The 17,605-nt window shown below is 41.0% G+C and overlaps 1 long non-coding RNA gene across 1 annotated transcript in view; it reads right to left on the bottom strand.

The window, feature by feature from the left end:
* LOC122558986 overlaps nt 1–17,394 on the bottom strand; it is an 85,627-nt gene extending 68,233 nt beyond the window's left edge. Inside the window, exons 1-2 of the long non-coding RNA XR_006314298.1 lie at nt 16,341–17,394; nt 9,311–9,367 (exon numbers count right to left, since the gene is read on the bottom strand). This is a non-coding gene — a long non-coding RNA (uncharacterized LOC122558986). The remainder of the gene's footprint in view (nt 1–9,310; nt 9,368–16,340) is intronic.
* Between the last annotated feature and the right edge of the window lie 211 nt (nt 17,395–17,605).

Here is a 17,605-nt window from a genome sequence, read left to right as displayed (position 1 = left end):
CGTTTCGGGCATAAGCCCTTCTTCAGGCCTGAAGGGCTTATGCCCGAAACGTCGATTCTCCTGTTCCCTGGATGCTGCCTGACCTGCTGCGCTGTTCCAGCAACACATTTTCAGCTCTGATCTCCAGCATCTGCAGACCTCACTTTCTCCTCCAGCATGCTATTAACCTTCTTCACTACCTGCATGCTTACCTTCATTGACTGGTGTACAAGAACACCCAGATCTCTTTGTACTGCCCCTTTACCTAAAAGGATTCCATTTAGGTAGTAATCTGCCTTCCTGTTCTTGCCACCAGAGTGGATAACCATACATTTATCCACATTAAACTGCATCTGACCACTTGCCTAACCTGTCCGGGTCACCCTGTAATCTCCTAACATCCTCCTCACATTTCACCCTGCCACCCAGCTTAGTATCATCAGCAAAATTGCTAATGTTATTACTAATACCATCTTCTATATCATTAATATATATTGTAAAAAGCTGCAGTCCCAGCACTGATCCCTGCGGTACCCCACTGGTCACTGCCTGCCATTCCGAAATGGATCCGTTTCTTTGTTTCCTGTCAGCCAACCAACTTTCAATCCAAGTTAGTACTTTGCCCCCAATACCACACGCCCTAATTTTGCTCACTAACCTCCTATGTGGGACTTTATCAAAAGCTCTGAAAGTCCAGGTACACCACATCTACTGGATCTCCCTTGTCCATCTTCAGAGTTACATCCTCAAAAAATTCAAGATTAGTCAAGCATGATTTTCCCTTCATAAATCCATGCTAACTCTGACCTATCCTGTTACTACTATCCAGCTGTGTCATAATTTCATCTTTATAATAGACTCCAGCATCTTTCCCACCACTGAAGTCAGACTAACTAGTCTATAATTTCCTGCTTTCTCTCTCCCACCTTTAAGTGGCACATGATTAGCCACCCTCCAATCTGCAAGAACTGATCCCAAATCTATCGAACTCTGGAAAATAATTACCAACGCATCCACAATTTCTCGAGCCACCTCCTTCAGTACCCTGGGATGTAGACCATCAGGCCCCAGGGACTTATCAACCTTCAGACCTAACAGGCTCTCCAACACCAATTCCTGGCAAATATAAATTCCCTTCAGTTCAGGTCCTTCAGCCACTGTTACCTCGGAGATTGCTTGTATCTTCCCCAGTGAACACAGATCTGAAGTACCAATTCAATTCTTCAATAAGCTGGGAAGAGTCAATGTATCTTATCCCAGTAAAACATGAAAGCAATGTGCTTTGTTCCAGGAAACCTTGGTGCTTAAACAATTACACAATGTTTAAAAAACCCAGGTTGTACTCGTTCAGATGAAAGATGTTTTTACAACATTGTGGAAGAAATCTGCTTGTTTCTTTGCTGAGCAAACCTCTTTGGTTTTATTTCACAAAGGAGTCACTGATTGCTCCTATTTGCTGGTAGGTAATGCTTTTGTAGGCATTTGTGGTTAAGATCTTTAGCAAGCATTACCCACTGGGACAATACTTGGGTGACAGAAAAGGAATTATTTGCTGGAGGCAAAAAAAGTTTAAAATAAACAGACCATTACTTGTCACAGAAGAAATTGGGAGGCTAAGCAGTTTAGCAAGTCTGATTCAGGTGAATTGCTGACACATTTTTTCCTGTTGGCAGAAGTACAGCTGCAACAGCATGCTGAACATAAAGACGATATTTACCAGGTGAAACCAGAAAGAATAGACTCAAATGTACTGTGATGTAGCCTGACAAATGTATATTTACTCATTTCATGTCTTTTTTCATGTGCAATACCTGAAAGAACTGTCCAAACTGGTTTTGTGAAAGGCATTCACAAAATAACCTATGATTCTGTTCGGAGTGTTTTCATTACCAGAAGCAGTGTTTATTTTTCATTGCTTCAATTTCAAAGTCTGGGCAACAGACTCAAAAAAGGAAACCAGAATAATTAAACTGCTTTCGTTTAATTTTTTTGTGCCACATGGCTAAGTCTAGGTCTCATTTTCTGACCTCATCAGTAAGCTATTCGATTTTTGTTAGACCCAAAACTATGACTATTTTACGAAAAGACTCTGCAAAAACAGACTGACATGCGTTTTGTAAGATCATGTGGTGGAAGCTATGTACTGTTATTCTCTCTTGCAGGCTATCTGAAAACAATTGCAGCCATATTGAGTCATACAGTCTGGTTGCTTTTGTATCATTCAGCTGGCTGTCATCAGCGCGTGCCTTAACCAACATTCACAAGGCAGTTGTTGATTAAAAGCTGAAAAGACCTGCATCCAATCAGAAGTTCTGGAGTGTAAGCTGACTGAATGGAAATTCTCCAGTGTATGAAACTGACCATCAATATACATTACAATGACCAAATGCAGCCTGCACAAACCATCTGCCTTGGGTCTTGCATGCAATGATTTATACAATATTTACATAACTTCAGAAAGCTGACTGACAGACTTGAAACGCATTGATGCAAAACCAATCTAAGAATAGTCGCAAATTTAAAGAGTTGATTAACTCTTTTCTTGCTCTGGTTGATTTCCTGTGACATTGCACAAGGGAATCCAAAGTGCAGGATTTGGGGTCAAGGCAGGTCAGCAGGTCAGAGGATAATTGGACAAGGGAGAGAGAGGCAAGGAGAAGTATTGATAGAAGGAGGAGAAGGCAGGAGAGAAGGGCGTGATGCTTGGGGAAACAAAGACTTAGGAGAAGACTACCTTTTGCTAGGTGTGGGGGGGCAAAGAATCTCAGGATGTGGTGGCAGATTAGGTTGAAAAAAAGTCTCAGTTAGTGGAGTAAAGAAGTGACAATGGAGGAGTGCTGAGAATTCTCTAGGGAGAGAAGAGATGATGGCCTAACCAAGTTGCTCGAGTTGGATTAAACATCCAGGAGGGTGAAACTGGATTGGTGCATTCAAGGAAAAGGCAAAAGAGTCAACTTGGAAAATTGGTTCAGAACTATGAGTTTTTCAAAGTTATATTAAAGGGAGCTATTGACACCTATTTAAATATCAATACTGGGACTAGATTTGTTTTGTATATGTGACAGGTTGTACTTGTTTAAACTGGTGTCCAGTTCTTCAGCTCTGACCTCCAATCCTTTTAGTGGATTTGCTTATTGTAGAGACCACATCCAGATTTAACCAATCAAGTAGTGAGCATAGTCAACAAATCACAAGTCAAACCAACTAATCAGAAGAGTCACAAAATGTCCATCAAAACCCTATCAAATTAGGCAAGTGAAGTATGTACATGGCCTACTAATACATCTTTTGTTTAATTGTTAAAGTGAAAGTTAGTGTTGTATGCTTGTATTTCATTAAAAGATCACCACTTTAGACTGGAGTTTGTTTTTTTTAAAATCTATCAAGCTAGCTTTCAGACTGGGATCTGACTTGTCTAGCAATAAAATCAACTAGGACCATGACAGTTGCAAATGGCAAAAAGATTGTCAACAACTTCTGATGTACAAGTATGTTTTCCATTTGAAAATTAGATTTATATTTATAAATTTATATTTGTCATAGGTCTGCCACAAAGCAATTATGCTACTTAATGAGGTGATCATCTGCTGCATTCCTCATCAAGAGTTAAATAGCCAGATGAAGAATATGGATGTGGTGCCTGAGTGCTGGATGATAAGCGGTCTTAAAATTAGGACACTAAAGATAACCATAAAGTTTTTTAAAAAAATTAAAGAGGGAAATATGTTAAGAGAGTGTGCCACCCAGACTTAGTGTTTCAGTGTATGGAAAACAACTCCATGTTGCATATGAAACGAAAACTGGACACAAGAAATGTTACAGCCTGATTCAATAAGTTTGACCATTTTCAGAAAGTGCCAGTAGATTAGCAAAACAGGTCAATGAAGACACATACAAAATAACATGAGCGCATTAGGAATATATATTTATTTACACCAGAATAGGAACTTTGCTTGGTAAACATGAACATTTACCAGAGGTGACAAGGATCTCATCCTGCTAGGAGGAGAGACTAGGAGAGCTTGTGTTCATTCTTTTGGAAAGTCTGCTGCATTAACTGCCAATCAGGTAATTAACTGGGCAGAGGGATCAAGGAATCCAGGGGTGAATTCCTGCTTGTAGGCTGGCAGCTCTTAATTCACTGGCAATGTCACCAGTGAGATTGTGGCTGCTGCTGGAACTACACCCACCCAAGGCTGAAGGTCACTGATGGTCCCAGGCACAGGTGAGTGATGGCAAGATGGGGTTTGCAGAAGAGAAAGGATCTGCAGCAGGGTCAGTCTCATATCAGATTCTCCTTCCGTCCCACTTTCGTGATGCTGGGTGCTTTAATGATATAAATGATAAGGATCAACATGATCACTGTTTTGGGTTCCATGGGTTGTGCGCCTTGCCCATGACTGGGAGAATATTGGATAGGTTGGACTTTGCAGTGACTATTCTGATCAAGAAAGTAACTGGATTATTACTGAGAAAACTCAAAGGCAACAGTGCAGTACATAAATACAATGTGAAACAGTGTTAAAAGAGAAAGAAAGAAGGAGCTTAAAAAAAATAAATGTTGTTACTTCATTAGAGTGATGTACAGTTGAATTTTCTTTCATGTGATATGTTGTGTTTATTTTAAATGCCCTTAAGGTAGTGTTAAGCTGCCCTTTTGAACTGCTGCACTCCATGTGCTGTAGGTAACAATGCTATTGGGAAGGAAGGGAGTTCTGGGTTTTTGACCTAGAGACAGTGAAGTGTAACCATTATTGGTTGCTGTAAAAACCCATATGCATTCTTTAGGCAAGGAAATCTACTGCCTTTATTTGGTCTATGTGACTCCAGACCTCAGCTTTGGTGGACTCAAGTTCCCTCTTGGCCTGCAAGGATGGTCAATAAATATTGGGCAGGCAAACCATTTATTCAGCCTATGAATAGGAGAAGAAAGAGTTTGAAATCAATGTGTGGCTTAGAAGGAAATCAGGTGGTAGTGTTCCTGTGTATTTTCGGCCCTCACCTTTCTAATTGGTAGAGGTCACAGATTTGAAAGATGACCTTGAAGGAACCTTGGAGAATAGCTGCAGTGAGGCTTGTATATTACATACATGACAGCTAGCATGCACAAGCAGGAGGAAATAGATGTTTAAAGTGGTGAATTGTGCACTTATCAAGCAGCCTCCTTTATCCTAAATTGTATCAACCTTCTTGTGGGATAAGTTATACAAGTAATTAAATAAAAAATGACAAGATTATCTCATGCAGGGAATTATAGATGTGAAATGCTAACATGGAAAACAGTTGAAGCAAAATTACAGAAAGCTATTTCTGGTGTTTGGTTTCCTAAAATTATTTTCTAAGTGGTTAATACTATTTTTTTTAGTTACCATTATCTTAAGTTTAAAAAAAGTTCCATATCTTGAAAATGGCAAGCACCCAAGAGGAATTTTGCAGGCATGAAAATAAAGAATTAATTAAAATATTGTACAGCATGTTTAAGTTTACTGTTTGACTGATGATTAAATACCCAATGTCATTTCACCAATTGTCTTTTAGAGTGGTTATAAAAAGTTTTTAAAATGGCTCAGTTCAGCTAGATGTTCCTGTTTTGAATGTTGATTAGTAAAGTATCTGTTGAACAAAAGTAACTTCTACATTGTTGGAACCCCATGGGGTTCATATCAAAAAATGTCACCTTGAAGATTAAATTATAGACAGCCCCATAAATAATAGTCACAACTTAAGTACAGTACATTGTTCAGAGGAGGATTGAATTGGTACACAGTCCTAAATCATAGGTTGGTCCCACACAAATATGTACAAAACCCCTTACAATATACCTGATAAGAGCTCTTGCTTTAAATTGTTTGTGATTTCCTTTTGCTTCCTTTGTTGCTTTATTCACTGCCAAACTGCTCACTTCAAATCAGATTGGAAGTATTCCTTGTAATAGGTAAGAGTAAAACTGAAGCCCTTCCATGTGCAGTTTAAGTGCTCAGTTCCACAAGGCCTGCCAGCTCCAATGAGGTCATTTTGCTAGTGTTCAGAAGACCTGATTTTTTGATCAGATTTGACTAAATAGATTTGGGGCATTTTTGCTGAGAGATCTGCTCCACGTCTTCCATGTAAGAAGAGGGACTCCAAAGCAAAAAATCACATTTGCCCGAGACTGAGCCCTGAGTTTCTGACTCCAGCAAAATTGGGAGTGTGGTACAGCCACACTGGTAGAAGGGCAGGCTGAACTGATACAACTTTGGATTTAAACTCCTCCTCTCAATTCAAATAGACTTCATGAACATGATAAACATATACAGGGAAACTGGTTGACTGCACCTAAGAAACCTAGGTCAGTCAGCTTCTGTGAAAAAGCAACTGTCTGCTATTAAAGATCAACTTGTTGCATGTAGCATTTGCTGGAGTGTAGTGATGCTCTCTGATCCAAGTAAGATGGGCAAGATTCCTGCTTTTGTAATGATACCACTCTGCCCACCTATCTCACCTACTACCAGTCTTACCTAATACCCATCTGTTACTTTACCTACTTACCTCACCTACTTAATGTCCAGTGTTGAATGATAGGGTATGGGAATTAAAACATCAAGTTAATAGACTAACAATTAAAGAGTTCACTTTTGAAAAAATTGCTCTTTTTACAACCTGCATGTGGTTTTTTTTGTAATACATAGCAACAATTAGCAAGTCTAATCCAGTATGAATTACACAAGCACTAGAACCCTGCAACGCTTATTTAAAAGTTTTGGATTCTTTTATATTGTGTTCTTCCAGTACTCAGACAAATATCTCTAGTGCTCCACTAGCTTAGCCTTTCAAGAGAAAAAAAGGGCGAGGACTGCAGATGCTGGAGATCAGTGTTGAAAAAAGTGTGGCACTAGAATAGCCCAGCAAGTCAGACTGGAGCAGGAGAGTTGACATTTCAAGCACATGCTTGAAACAGACTCCCCTGCTCCTTTGATGTTGCCTGACCTGCTGTGCTTTTCCAGCACCACACATTTTGACACTGACAGTTTAATTTTCTGTCAAAAGATGTAACTGGGTCATCTGAAGTATCAACTAAGCAAGTCTGGCAACATCAAGAGAGCAAGCGAGCATGAGAAACAAACAGTTAATGTTGAGAGCAGAATGACATTTTCGAAAATAGATACAATCCATTGTTTCCCAACCTTTTTCTATGCTATTGCCAGAGGGAAGAGTGAGCACAGCAGATTTAGAGAATGTACCCAGAGCAAATAAGGGATTGGCAAAGGAAAGATCAAGATATAAACAGACAAATTATTTTTTTAAAAAAAGTGTGGAAAAGCACAAAACAGGTCCACTCTGCTGAGAGTAAAGTGAGCAAGACAGGTGAACCTTTTTAAAAAAAAATCAGAAACGTAAGCCTTCTGAAATGGCTTACTAACACCCAAGGTTCTCCAGGAGACCAAATCGGACTTCAGTTCTCCAACATATTTTTCTACTCTGCACCAATACATACTGTCACAGATATTATATTTCACAGGAGCAGGAGGAATAGGCCATTTAAGGGGGTGTAAGGTGCATAAAGTACACTCTGGATGTGGAGTAACCTGGTAGTATTCACCAGGGAGTAACCTCTGATATAACTCAGGTCTTTTGCAGAAGGATCATTTTCGTGCAAACATCCTGGAATGTGCAGTAATGGAAGCGCTCAGTGGTGAAAACATCAGGACTAGGTTTCAAAAAAAAATGAAAAAAGTCAACACTTCACTGAATAGTGAAAGTCAAAAAGAGAAAAACTAATCAATCCTTGACATTGTGGCATACAGCAATCAGAGCTAACAATCAATTGTGCAAAATATTAAGAACAGAGTCTCAGCCCAATCACACCAGAGGTGGGTTGCTTTGAGGTGGTCTCTGGCCTCTGTTGCACTGGACCATTGCCCAGTCTTTGTCTCTAAAAATTCTCACCTTCATTTTTCCTCAAATTTCTCCTTCTGAATCTCCTTGGCCAACTCACCCTCCCTATAGTTAGGGAGATTGTGGAGGGTAGAGCACACTGCTACAGTATGGGGCATACTACCTGGCACCACCTGATCAGTCCAGACCTTTGGCCTATTATAAAAACATGCCTGGTCAAAGTCTACATAGGGCCAATCTCACAATTGCTTATTAGGTATCAGCCATGTGTGGATGGCTACCCCTTGTTGACAGCAACCAACCTTGAATGGACTAAGCCTTTGAAGGCAGTTGGCACCCCAAGATGGGGTGGTCCAGGATGTACAAGTGTGGACATGTATCATTGGGCATGCTCACAAATGACCAAATGTTAAGGGAGTGAAATCCTTTTCGGTTCATGAATAGGGTGCTCCGATTTCTTGGTGGTGTAATTGATTCTGCCCTGAAACCACAGGAACCCAATGGGAGAGAATCCAAAATGCCCTGACTGCCTGTCTCTTCATGGGTCAAGGAGGGAATGAGATGAAATGGTGACTCTTAAAAAAAAAATGTCAGTGATATCTTGGATTAATGGAGGACAAATTCAGATCCCAGTTTGGAAATCTGAAGTGATTTGTTAGCAAAAAAACCAAGGACAGCTGTTACCTTTTGAGCTTCTGGGCTGGGATTGCCACCCTCTCCTTATGGCCCCAGGTCTTTGTCCAGCAGCTGGAATTGATGTGACAACACCTCAGATTCTTATTCATCTGCTGAAAGTTGTATTGGAGCTTATGGATCCTGTTTCATACAGAGCTATCCTTTGACAGAGGCTCTTTGCCTGCTGCTTTCCTCTCTGCAGAATGCATCTCTGGTGATGTCTGTGGCTGTTCCTTCACAGCACTAATTGCAAGGACTGCAGAGTTACCTTCTATCATGCTTCATTCATTATCAGGGAGATTTGAGACAGCAAATGAAAATATGTAGTCTTAAGGGATGTTTTAACCCTGATATCCTTCCCCCATTCGTCTCCAGGTTAGATCTTCAGAGCCTTGTCCTGCAGTTGGCCAAGGCTCAAGCAGCATATGCTCCATGTAATTCTGGTAAGGACAGCTTCTTGCTGGCACCATCCCAGGAGCTTGGAGACATCTATTACTTGCTGTTGGATTACCTTGTAGCCTGACAATATGCCTTCCTACACATGTTAGTCACCTTCACCTCAAAAGTAGAGCAAGGTGTCAATATGCCTTCGGCATGAACCAAATGTCAAAAAAGTTGTCCCACCACACACACAAACATCACCACAAACTTAGCATTGGAAACTTCTAGCACTCTTTGTTTCACCCCAAATCACTAACAATATTGAAATCTTAAACTTTCGTTCACAAGAGTTAAATTAAATTGTATTAAGAAAATGTTCTTCCACCTCTGTGGTACTTACCAGATACCAAAGACCTCAACTGTTCCATTGGGGAGAATGTGCTCCTTTCCAGGGATCCTAGGCACAAATAGTTGTGGAAAAAGAGGGGCATACAGTGAGGCCAAATGATCCCTCAATTCTTAATGCCTAGAAATTGTCTTGGATCACAGTGTAGCTAAGCAGTTCTTTTTGGATTCAATCAAATGTAGTTCAAAGACTTGATAACAGCAATTTGCTGAAATATGAACATTTGAGTAATAAGTGATGAAAAAATACTTTATTATTAAATGCTCATAGTTCAAAGGTGAAAAAGGAAAATAAAGCAGTGAGCCTCATGCACACCTGCATGTCAGGGACCCCTTGATCATGAGCTGGTCTGGAGGCTTAGGTTTATTCCTGGCACTGTTTGTGATCCTGGTCAGAGGTGAAGTCTAATGACAGAGTGAATCTCTCTTATACACAGTGTAAGAAAGCCAGTACAGAAAATAAATATAGAAAACAAGCCATCTTCAGCACATACAGGAATGTTCACAGGACTCATTCAAGGTCATGCAGATGTCAAACATCAGTGTTAGCCCTTCAGCTAAAACAGTTGAGATAGCATTAAAGTCAAATTATATCAAATAAAATCAAAACCCCATATTAAAATGGGCCAGTCCCTTAGAATGCAGTGCTGAATCAAGGATAAGTTAGCAAAACCCTAATAAAAATTGGTTACCACTCCAGGAGGAGTGGTAGTCAACTATACCAGACGATCTTAGGGTGCCAATGGACACATGTTCTCTTACAGGCCACCCAGGCACAGAACTGCAGAAGTGAGCCACAGGGGGCAGTCAGGTCAAAACAATCCTTTCATCAGTCCACTGCCTGGACTGATTTATCCCTCATCTGCATCAGTTTAACAGAATTTTGGCCAGGCCCTTGTCTGCCCATCATCTGGACCTGCTTATACTACCTGGCCAGGCCCAGAAACAGATTCACGAGGTCATCTGATCTACCTATCTCCATTCAGATGGATGAGCTCTGTTGACTAAATGGGAATTGAAGGCAGATCGAAAACGTTGTGTAAGCCTTGACCTCCTTTAGCTGGCCTTCCATTCCAGCCCTGATCCCTATCCACATACAGAAAAACTTACTTTTTCACATTGGGCGTCACTTGGTTGATAGGCTACTGTGCAGTTGAAAAGCACAGCAGGTCAGGCAGCATCCAAGGAGCAGACAGCTGACGTTTCAGGCATAAGCCCTTCATCAGGATAAAGGATTTATGCCCAAATCAATCGACTTTCAGATTGAATATTGTGAGTTTTAGAATTTAAATGTTTGTTGCAATAACTTGTAGGAAATAAAACATGGACCAGAAGTAGTCATTTGGCTCAAATCTTCTCCAATGAGATCATAGTTGATCTGATATTTCTGAATTCCACTTCCTTTCTATTTCTCCATAACCCTTGATTCCCTTATGTTTGAAATCAGTCTATTCTAGCCTTAAATGACCCCACCTTTACACAAGTTACTTGTTATTCACCTCCCTTAGTGTATCATTCTTGTTTCCCTGATGATCCTTTACCCACCCCTTGTTTTGTTGATGCTGACAAAGGGATTCAATGTCCATGTTTTGCCTCTCTCTCTGCAAGTCCTATCAAGGTGCTGATGTGCATCATGACTGTACCCACTCATGTCATGAGGAGAGTGACCATGTCTTTGGGCAGATTCTGTCTGTTCCTCTATTTTGTTAGACCCCACTCTACTATAATCAATTGTCACTTTAGTTATAGACATCTCTAGCTGCCAGCACTTATTGCCTATTCCTAGACCCGGCCCCCGCCTGCTTGAGAATTTGGAGAGAGAACTGCCTTCTTGAACAGGTGTAGTTCACTTGTGGGTTGACCCACAATGCCCTTAGGAAGGGAATTCTGAGAATTTTGACACTAAAGGAATGGTGATGTATTTCCAAGCCAGGATGGAGGGGAACTTGTAGATGGTGGTGTTCCCATATCTGCTGCTCTTGTCCTAGATGAAACAATCATGGATTTAGAAGGTACATTCTAAGGATCTTTGAATTTCTGCTGTGCATCTTGTAGATAGTACACCCTGCTGCTACTGCACATTAGAGGAGAGACTGGATATGTGGCAAGTCCTATGACCATTCTCAGGTGGCAAATACAAACAGACAAATCCAGATACTGGAGCTGCCCATTGCTTTGATAACAGGGTCAGACCATAAAAGCCCATGGATTTTGTGTGATCAACTTTCCTGGCTGACAATAGCCCATCAGATAGACTTTGCAGGATAGCCCTCACTAACTGCAGCCCATTCCCTAGACTGGATTTGCAAGGTAATCTCAATTGACTGAACAAAGCCTGGACTGATTTTGCCAACTTTCGGATCGACTGTGGCCCAATTCTTTGGCTGAAATGGCACTCCTCCCCAGAGTTGCATCCCCTGCATAACCATGGCTAAACTCCACATACCAGAAATACCCAGCCACTGAATGGCTATTGTTTGCATCCCCTAACTAACAAGGCCACCTGAGCTCCCCCCCCTCCCCCCCTCCCTCAAGCATGAACCTGTTTTCCTTTCACACATTGCTATGCTATTACAGCATATACACAGCTTTTTGTACAAGGTGCACTAAGACACACACGACAATGCAATGTCTGGCACCTTCCCCTGCAACCACAAGTACAAAACTTGCGTCCACCCCCCTCACCTCCAAAGCTCCAATGAATCCTTCTATATCCGTCGCAAATTCACCTGCACCTCTGCACACATTTACTGTATCCACTACACCCGATGTGGTCTCCTCTACATTGGGGAGACAGGCCGCCTACTTGCAGAACATTTCAGGGAACACCTCTGGGACACCCGCACCAACCAACCCAACTGCCCCGTGGCTGAACACTAACTCCCCTTCCCACTCTGCCAATGACATGCAGGTCCTTGGCCTCCTCCATCACCAGATCCTGGCCACACAACACCTGGAGGAAGAGCACCTCATCTTCCACCTAGGAACCCTCCAACCACTTGGGATAAGTGTAGATTTCTCCAGCTTCCTCATTTCCCCTCCCCCCACCTTTCCACCTGTCGTATTCCCAGCGCCCCTCCCCCAACCTTTGATTTCAGCCAACTTGGCACACCAGCCTCATTCCTGAAGAAGGGCTTATGCCCGAAACGTCGATTCTCCTGCTCCTTGGATGCTGCCTGGCCTGCTGTGTTTTTCCAGCACCACATTTTTCAACTCATTTAACCTTCAACTGTGTGCACACTTTTATAATAAAACTGTTGTTGATCCTTCAACAGTGTCCATCTCTCCACCACAAGCTGCCTGCTTTCTTTCTGCTACATGACCCTATCTAAAGTAGATCTTTGAAAGTTGAAGCTAGTGTGTTGTTATTCTCCAATTGGCTGGAGTGATGGACCAGGCACACATTCTGCCTCAGTCCTATATTACTGTACTGCAGTTGTAGAAGTTATTTGCAACTGAGGTCAAGGAACATTGAGGTGGTATTGGTCAAAGCAGTGAAAGCTATTTACTCACCTGGATTGGAGTTAGAACAGCAAAATCACCAGGCAGGTGTTTGGTTTATGTTATAGTTGTTGAAGTGCAGAGTGTCTCAATTAAGCAGAAATTAATGTGGAAGCAAAACTTAACATTTCATGAGAAATGGGGAGATGCAAATGCACATGCATAGACTTTTTGCAAGGCAGCTTGCCACCTTTAAAAAAGGACAAAATTGTAAAAGTTTGTTGACAGAAAATCAGATTTTTGGATTCTCAACTAATTCACCACTCACTATTCCTATGCCCTCAGGTATAAAATGCAGGTGAAGTGTGCACTCAGATCATAAAGTCCAGATTTGAAGGGATTTGAAACAAGGCTGGACCTTCACCTAATCTGCACTTGAGGGGGAATCTCAATCAAGAAACTCAGTGGAAGACTCTGGACCATAGGTTACCATGTCAGGAGTGGGAAGGAACAAAAGTTAAATCTCCAGGAACTTTATCTAGGAAAGTTGAACCACTGCTGTAAAGTAAAGTGAGTGTCAGTTGTGTTTAAATTAGAGGGGCAAGTCCAAATCTGAAGTTTAAATTTAAAAAGTCACCTCCAATACACAGTCTTTACTTAATAGTCATTCGTTAAAAATTGTCTTGTTCTCCCTTCAGTTATAACTGGCAGTTTAAATTTCTAGAGTGGATAAAGGGCAGAGCCAGAAAAAACACAGCAGGTCAAGCAGCAGAGGAGGAGAGTTGATGTTTCAGGTCAGAATCTTTCATCAGGTCTTGCAGGGCAGCAGATACTTGGGAACACCACTTGCAAATTCTTCTCCTGTTATTCACCATCCCAATTTGGAAATAAATCAGGGTCCTTTCAGTTTCTCTTAGTCAATGCCCGAGAATCCCTTCCCAACAGCATTGTGGCCCAGGAGTGACACTCATCCCATGAATGAATTTTTACAAAAATTCAATTTTCTCTGCATTTAAACATGAATTTTATTCCTCTGCAGTGCAACAGTGAGAAATTTTACACTGAGATGGTAAGGGTGATGAATTAGTCAAAGTCTAAAAATCAGATTCTCTCTTTTGGCATAACATTAATATTTGTGAATACAGGTTATTGGCCTAGATTTTGTGGTGGAAATAAACAGCAAAGTTTGGGTGTTCATCACTGTGGAGTCAATGGTGTCAAGTTTCTGTACATATGCAATTAGACATCTGAAGATTGCTCTCAAAAGTACCTCATTTCTCCAGAAGAATTACAAAACGGTTACCTGCCAGAATAACTCATTTCACCTTGAATTCAGGTCTTTTGCACCAATGCTGAAATGAAGACAAGTCAGTGGACTAGAAGGAATCCAACTGGAGTGGCAGTGAGGGGAAACCCCTGATAACAACATGTTTTCAGCCATTGTTGCTCTGGTCAGATTTGAGATTACTGGGGTACGTTTTGGAAGAGTTTAAACATTTGCTGTGTTTGGGAGGGATTGGTGTTGTAATCCATCCACCTTGAGACGTGGTAGAGATTGTATTGGTGACTTGTCTACTAAAGACTGTTATGGGAGCTGTTTATGGAGCATCTTTAAGTCTACTGCACAACTGGGAAAAGGAGACAAAAGCTACAGAGAGGAGAAGCTTTAGATGTGGATGGACTACCTAGGACACACTTAATCAGTTGGCAACACTAGCAGTTAACATTGATGGTTCACTGCTGACTGCAAAATCCAAGCTGGTATTATTCGTAAATGTGCTGTTAATTTTGTCAGGCATCTGCAGTGTTGGGAGGGGAGTGTGCATTAATGCAATCAGAAAACATGTCCTTTGAGCTGGTTTTACTTGAATCATGATTGTGAATCTGCTGCAGACCTGGCCTCATTGGTATCTGCTGCAGCCTCAAGTGGCCTGGTTGCTTAGTTGACTATTTGGGAAGTTAAGTACCCCATGTCTATTAAACCCCAGGTCATGAAGTTGTATTAAGTTTGAGCTATTTAATCTGGACCAGATCTCTTCTTACTGTAGCTGTGCAGTCCCTCAAATCTCTCTAGAGTAATAACCTGTTTACAGATAGAATTGGGAATGAATTACATCTTTGCAGCCATCTGCGAGAGTCCTCAAGCCATGCAGAAGTGGACAACAAAGCACTCTTACAAAGGGAAATCTTCCATGCTATTGTACAACATGGGCATTGGTGAGAAAGCTGAGGGTCCATTTTCTGACCAAGTGCTGAATGGCAAGTCAAGAACTTTACACTTGGTGGGACATTGACTCGGTGAGAATTTGTTTCCCCCTCCTTTTTTGGGAGATGCCAGCCAGAATAACTGTAGTGCTATGTGCAATTGGTGGCTACTGCTGGGAATGCAACTAGACTCTGAAGAGACAATTATGGAAGTGGGACTGAAGGTAAATCACTGGCAAACCCACAGAGACAGATGTAGAAGCGGCATGGGCTGGGACTGAGACTGAGACCAAGGAGAAGATGAAATAAGGCAGAATGACCTGATTGTTGTGGTGGTGCCTTTTATGGCTAGAGGACTCTCCCTAAAAGAAGGCCCTCCAGCTATATTCTGACAGTATCTCAGAACAAGAGCTGCCAGGCTACCTATTCAGGAGTGTCCGTAACCATACTATGCATAAAAAGTAATGGGGCAAGGTCAGCCAATTTAAAAAAAGGGTCTCAGTGTACCCAAGGGTGAGTGGGCTGCCCGGGACCTCTATTGCCTTCCTGTGAAAGTGGAAGGCAAGCAGAACAAGAAAATTTTACACAAGCCCCCTACCTGAAGGGGTGACAGGAGTTGTAAAGTCAATCTCCATGATACTGTTCTCTTCAAGAGAACTGTACTTTTCATTAATTGGAGTTTGTTGTTATGGATCTCATCTATTTATAACAAGTTGAAATTTCTTGTTAAATCTTTTCCTAATTACCTGATGTATCAATTATTACATTTGAATCACCTATAACCTCTAATTTTATGCTATTGAGTTTTTCATTTTAGACACCTCTAATCAGGCCACCTATCACTAATCCGTTTTCACAAAACATCAAGTTCAGTCCCTTCATTGTTTGCAGATCATTCTAACCTTTCAGTTTGGATGGTATGCTTGTAAACTTCCTTGTATCTTTTCTTATGCTTTTTTTTCTAATAGAGACTAGAACTCTGCAAACAGTAGTCTTAGATTACACTTAAGGTTCAGTAGAAATTTAACATATTATACTTTAGACTCTCACTAGAAATAACTCCTGTTCTCAGTATCTTTGTAATGCTCCTATTAGCCCACATCACTACTTGCAGTTTGTATACTTGTCCTCTACATCACTTTTTCTACCTTTTACCATTTAGATCCCCATTATCTAAGTAGTAATGTGATCTCCTTATTCCTCATCTTAAAAAGATACAGCCTCACATTCAACTGCTGCAGGGGCATGTTGAACAGTTATTTTTCCAGAGATCTGTTCAGTTTGTCTATAGACAAATAAATTACTTATAGATATAAGTCTTGCTAAATTGGTAAATTCATTATTCAAATAACTGTCTTATGAGACAATATTTTACTTACCCACAGTGAACTTTCCTTTTACATCCCCTAAATCATCTGTTGGAAATTCAGACTCTGGATACCTACAACATGTGACTTTGGAGGCCCTACCACTATAGTCTTGCCTGCTATCAGTGTGCCCCTCTGCAGTCTGTGGGGCCTCAGAAGATCATGGCTCTGGAGCTATTCAGGATCACTGACTTCCCCTTGAGACAATAGGTCACCTGTAGTGACTTAATTGCCTTCCCCTGTACATGTGAGGCCCATTATGTTTTTGCAGTTCTTATTAGTGAGCCTGCTGCAATGAATTCACATTAATCAGTAATTTGCTGTATGTCATTATGTTTGTGTGTTTAGCTGATAAATTATTGTAGAACATGATGGAATTTAAATGGATAATCAAAATGAGTCCAAATTTTATAGAGCAGTAGTTTGTTTACATTGAGCTGATTTGAGTGGAAGTTGGTGGATTTGGCTGTGCAGTTCTTAAAACATTGCCAATTATTATTATATATAGATTTTCATTATTTCCATTTTCAGGAAGGGGAGTGTACCATTCCTTCACAAATTTGCACATTCCATGTATGGAAGCTGGATTCACAACTGTGTAGTTTGATATTTACTGCAGACTGGGACATATACAGAGACAAGCAAATTGAGCTGTGATGGAGAGAACAGTATTTTTTGCAGAAGAGACAGAGGTTCACAGCAGCAATCAGATTTGTGATGCAAAGACTGATTAATATCTTTCAATCTGAATGAACACATTGAGTTCAAATCTCACCACTGTAGTTGGGGGAGTCTTTTCTTGTGAAATGTAAGGTTTTTTTTGCCCACTCCTAACTGCCATTGAGAAGGAACTAATAAGATACCTTCTTGCTCTGCCAGAGTTCATATGGCATGGGTACACAGACACACTCTGTTCTTGGAGAGACCGTTTCAGGATTTTGACCTGGCCGCTATGAATGAAGGGTCATATCTTTCCAAGTCAGAACGGTGCATGACTTGGAGGGGAGTTTGCAGGTGATGATGGTCTGCAGCTCTTGACCTTCTAGCTGCTAGAGGTTTGGAAGGTGCTGGTAAAAAAATAATTGAAAGAAAAGGATAGTATTAATACATTAAAAATAGTAACTGTATTAAATAAATGCAGTAAAAAGGTACCTTGTAATCAACTTTACAGATGAATTAAGAAAATATATTTTCTTGGGTGTATTTTCTAAAGAAGTCATAGAGATGTATGGCACGGAAACAGACCTTTCAGTTCAACATGTCCATGCTGACCAGCT

The sequence above is a fragment of the Chiloscyllium plagiosum genome, chromosome 18, assembly GCF_004010195.1.
Source record: "Chiloscyllium plagiosum isolate BGI_BamShark_2017 chromosome 18, ASM401019v2, whole genome shotgun sequence".
Taxonomy (NCBI): Eukaryota; Metazoa; Chordata; class Chondrichthyes; order Orectolobiformes; family Hemiscylliidae; genus Chiloscyllium; species Chiloscyllium plagiosum.
The sequence above is the reverse complement of the archived record's forward strand: the minus strand, read 5'-3'. Positions and strand labels throughout refer to the sequence as shown.